Genomic DNA, 5,583 nt, shown 5'->3' with positions numbered 1-5,583 from the left:
AGGAAGGGGGGTGTGTCTTAGAGGCGTGTGTGTGAGGCCAAATATAGAAACTGTGTGTGCCCTTGCTGCAGGGCCTGCAGCAGCATGCGCCATGTCTTGAAAACCATGCCAAAGGTTGCACACAAACACAAGCATGTCAGAAAGGACTATTTCAAAAGGTGTATGATAAGGAAGGAGTGTCTGGTTCAACATGGCACACACACAGACAATGGATGCACATGCAGCAAAGTGGCCGTTGTGGGGACTGAGATGCCAAAATACCTACACAGCCGTGTACATCATGCACAATACATATCATAATCCCTGACAAACAGCTTGCATCTTGCTACTCTACACATAGACTCATATGCACAATCTGTGATAACTATGCCAGACATGGCGCATGCACAGTGGCAAGAGACCTGCATTGACAGAGATGAGGTACCTTGGAGGCTGAGGGACACCTTTATTAGTCATGTTTGCCGGAAGGCAAATGCATCTATCTTAACAGATCCACAGGTCATGTGGATGAATATGTGGGACCTACACTGGCACCCCCCTTTGCACCACAGATGCAGGAAATCCATAGAACTGGCACACAAGTGACGGGTTTGAGGCAAACACCCCGTGCTGCTCACGGAGAGGCTGCTATTCTCCATTGAGACTCTAATGGGGATGTCCCACACTATGTCAACCGTGTGCATCCCGTATGTTTCCGAGGGCAGTGTTACACACATTGATGCCTTCATCCCAATCCACAATCACATTACATATGACTGTCACCAAGTGTGACTATCAAATCAGGTGAATCCAGCTCCATGTCATGTGCCCCATGGTGATTCTGCATGTATGCAAAGTAACCAAACATGAACAGGAGCAGTGCACACACATTCAAAACAAATAGCACACCCAAAAAGCCGTGCTGCATCCCTTACCCTAAGGTGAATTCTCGACATGTCCGTGCATGTTACGCTGATTCAGCACACGTTGCTGTATTCATGAGGAATAGCAGGAGCACAACAATGCCACCAGCAGACAGCATGCGCAAATACCTGGGGATGAGAGACACACAAGAAGTGAGCCAAAAGGAGCACATCTGCATGCATGGGCATGTACTCGACACGTATTAGGTTGTCAACATGCTAGGTGAAAATGGTGTCTCAGGAAAGACATTCTCTTATTACACTATCACTCGAGTGATACATCCAAACACACCTCTGACTCACTTGCCATACATGCAGATGGACCCACACATTGCAACACATGCCACACAAGGCTCAATGCGTGCACACTCAGACACTGCAACTCACCACTAAGCAAAGAAGTTGCGTATGAGCCGACTCCGGATGTCCTCTTCCTCCTCCTCAACATCACTTGCCTCGTCACCAAGCCCCTCATCCTCCACGGGTGGATGTTCCTGCTCATCCGGATCCAGGATGAGTGGCACAGCTTTCTCCACTGCCATGTTGTGCAGCATGCAGCACACGATGAAGATTTTGCAGACCTTCACCGGTGCATATGGGAGTGCGCCGCCGGTCTTGTGGAGGCACCGGAATCGGCTCTTCAGGAGGCCAAAGGTCCTCTCTATCACTCGCCTGGTCTGCCCATGGGCGTTGTTGTACCGGTGATCGGCAGCCGTTCTGGGGTTGCGGAGAGGCGTGATCAGCCATGGCATGTTGGGATAGCCAGAGTCCCCTACATGGAAACATCATGGACAGAAGTGGGTCAGGAGAAGCAGTAAAACAGAAAGATGAGGATAAGGTAATAGCATGCACGCGCGCTATGCTGCTGTAATTGTAGGCTGCAGCGCTGGTCATTTTTAAAATTACCGTTTTTCTATTTACTTTTGTTTTAATTTCAATTTTACCCTGTTTTTAACTGTTCTTGTAGCGCCCACACACCTGCACTTTAAATCGGGCCCCTCACCGCGTTTTGAGCGGATTTGTGATCTTTCTGCATTCGTTTGGCGCGTGGTCGCCATCTTGGGGGTGGCTAGTGTCGACTGTGCCACTTGTTGAGCGCTCTAGCGCTTATTACGATCACAGGTGAGCCCTACTTAAGGCGAGCATTTCTTTAGCTCGACCTTGGATAAGGTAATAGCACGCACGCGCGCTATGCTGCTGTAATTGTAGGCTGCAGCGCTGGTCATTTTTAAAATTACTGTTTTTCTATTTACTTTTGTTTTAATTTCAATTTTACCCTGTTTTTAACTGTTCTTGTAGCGCCCACACACCTGCACTTTAAATCGGGCCCCTCACCGCGTTTTGAGCGGATTTGTGATCTTTCTGCATTCGTTTGGCGCGTGGTCGCCATCTTGGGGGTGGCTAGTGTCGACTGTGCCACTTGTTGAGCGCTCTAGCGCTTATTACGATCACAGGTGAGCCCTACTTAAGGCGAGCATTTCTTTAGCTCGACCTTGGATAAGGTAATAGCACGCATGCGCGCTATGCTGCTGTAATTGTAGGCTGCAGCGCTGGTCATTTTTAAAATTACCGTTTTTCTATTTACTTTTGTTTTAATTTCAATTTTACCCTGTTTTTAACTGTTCTTGTAGCGCCCACACACCTGCACTTTAAATCGGGCCCCTCACCGCGTTTTGAGCGGATTTGTGATCTTTCTGCATTCGTTTGGCGCGTGGTCGCTATCTTGGGGGTGGCTAGTGTCGACTGTGCCACTTGTTGAGCGCTCTCGCGCTTATTACGATCACAGGTGAGCCCTACTTAATGCTCGCTATACCCGCGCAGCGGTGACGCGCAGCGGTAGCGCCTGTCTCGCGCCGGAGTCAAGCCAGAGTCCTGCCCGTCTGCGCCCGTCAGCGTCCCGGAGGCGCTCGGGGCGGCGGGACAGGCTCGGCCACCCAGCATGTGCCATACAGGACCACTCGCGCTGCGTTATACTGCTGGGGAGCTCCGCGCTCTCCTCACTGCTTCCAGTGGCTGCGGTACTGTCTTTCCTGGGCGTCACCGTGGTAAGTCCATCTGCCCCGGGTGCGGATGGCGTCCCTCCCGTGCTTTGCCTTGTTCCCCTGGCAATAACATCGCCAGTGTGGGATATCTATGCATGCTATTAAACACCAGATCGGCGTGCAGACATGCACAAGACGTCTTTGAGCTTCTTGACACGGCTAAGCCACTGTGTCTTATGCTCACTGAGACATGGTGGGGAGAATTTTCGAATCCAGACGTCGCCATGGCAATTCCGCCTGACTATAACGTCTTCAGGAAGGACAGAGCGAAGGGAAGGGGCGGTGGAGTGGCACTGGTGGTGAAGAAAGGCACGGCTTGTACTATCCTGCCAGTGGAGGATATTCGTGGCTCGGAGTCCCTCGCTTTTTCTATCGCTTTGGCTCCGCATCAATCAGTCAAGGGATTATTGGTCTATAGACCGCCTGGCCCACCCGGAACGTTCTTTGAAGATCTTGACTCCGTTTTACTGGGACTGGCCCTGAAAGCAGAACACTGCATCGTGGCCGGAGATTTCAACCTCCGGATGGATGATCCATCCGACGCGGCCGCTATTAAAATCTTAGAGGCTACGGCACCGCTGGGATTGCTCCCCTATCTGCAGGGGCCGACGCATGACAAGGGGCACACTCTTGACCAGGTTTTCTCGACTTCCCCTTTTGAGGTCCTAGAGATTATCCCGGTACTATGGTCAGACCATTCGCTGGCTAAATTTTCGATCAAAGGCACAGTTAAATCGGCTGTTGCCGCCCCACAGCAGCATGGTCGCACCCATAGGGCGTACCATCGAGTGACCCCTGAGATGCTGGCTCAGGCTGCCCTGGATCATCCCTGCCCCCTCTCTGGCGACCTGACGAAGGATTTGGAGTCCTTGCAGGCATGGCTTTCTGACAGGCTCATCGATCTTGCCCCGGAACTGGCCCCCCGTCTTACTCCTAAACGAGTTTCCGCCCCTTGGTTCACCGCAGCACTGTCGGCCAGGCGGCAGCAGTGCAAGGTAGCTGAAAGAGCCTGGCGGGTAAAATATGACTCGGATGCTAAGTTGACCTATAAGAGCGCGGTTAAGGAGTATCACCGGGACATTCGCCTGGGTAAGAAAGCCTACTTGGCAGGGAGGATAGAAGCTGCCTCCAACTCCTGTAAGGAGATTTTCTCTATAGTTAGAGAATTTATTTCTCCACGGACTAACATCTTTGAGGAGAGACCCTCTGATTCTTGGGCCTCTGATCTTGCTAGTTTTTTTACCAGCAAGGTCCAACTTATACAGGATTCTTTTCCATCGGCTGTACCTGTGGAGCGAATTAATTCTGAGGCCAACCGATCGCCCCCGGCTTCGCCAGGCTTGACGCTGGGCGTATTTCCACCTATATCTGCGCCCGCCTCTTTAGCACTTTTGGGCAACTTGAAATCGGGCTCGCCCCTGGACCCATGCCCTGCTAAAATTCTGGCGAAATTGGCCGAGGTGGTTAATCCATTGGCCAACCCGCTACTGAATCTCTCGCTGAGCCAGGGAGTGGTTCCGCAGGCTTGGAAGCAGGCAATGGTCATCCCGCTGCTCAAGAAGCCTGGTCTGGATCCAAAGGCCCCAGTCAACTACCGGCCTATCTCTCTGCTGCCGGCTCTCACGAAAGTTGTTGAAAAGCACGTGCAGACGGTGCTGTCCAATTTTCTAGAGTCGAATGAGATTCTGCATGCCACCCAGTCGGGTTTTCGCCCAAATCTCAGCACGGAGACTGCGCTCCTCGAGGTCTCAGAAACTATTAAAGGGGTTCTGGATACTGGGGGCAAAGCCATGCTGGTGATGCTGGACTTGTCGGCGGCTTTCGACACCGTCCCCCATGACGGTCTTCTCACAAGACTCTATGAGATTGGACTACGGGGGACGGTGTTCAGCTGGTTTTCCTCCTTTCTAGCGGGCCGCCGGCAAACGGTCTGGGCCTCGCCAGATTCCGCCGTGATGCCGCCTCTGGGAGTCGGGGTCCCTCAGGGCTCTATTTTGAGCCCGACCCTCATTAATATCTTCATGACCCCTTTGGCGGCGTTGGCGGAGTCGTTTGGGGCCCGGATCGTATCTTATGCAGACGACACCCAGCTCCTCTTCTCGTGTAAGAGAGGAGGAGACTTTGATGGGGAGAGTATCCGGGATTGCCTTGGGGCTGTGTTTCAATGGTTTCAACTGAACAGCCTCAAGTGCAATTCCTATAAGTCCGAGGTACTTTTCTTTGGGTGTGACACGGAGCCAGACTGGCAGGCTTGGTGGCCTACCAATATGTTCCCCCCAACTTGTTCATCCCAAATGGCTAAGAACTTGGGGGTCAAGATGGACAAGGGGTTGACTATGAAGTCCCAGATCCTGGGGGTGTCGGGCACTTGCTTCGGCCTCCTTAGGATGTTACGGAGGTTTCTTCCCCTCTTATCGGAGGAGCACAGGAAGCTGACTGTGCAGGCCCTGATAGGCTCTACGCTAGATTATTCAAACGTTCTGTACCTGGGCCTGCCAGAGTACCTGCTACAGCGGCTCCAAATTGTGCAGAATGCTGCGGCGAGAGCGATTTTTGGATTGAATAGACGCGTTAGTGCTGCGGGCTTGCTCCAGACCCTGCACTGGCTCCCAATCCGCAAGCGGATCGCCTTTAAGGCT

Source organism: Triturus cristatus, chromosome 11 (assembly GCF_964204655.1).
Source record: "Triturus cristatus chromosome 11, aTriCri1.1, whole genome shotgun sequence".
Taxonomy (NCBI): Eukaryota; Metazoa; Chordata; class Amphibia; order Caudata; family Salamandridae; genus Triturus; species Triturus cristatus.
Note: the sequence above shows the minus strand (reverse complement) of the source record.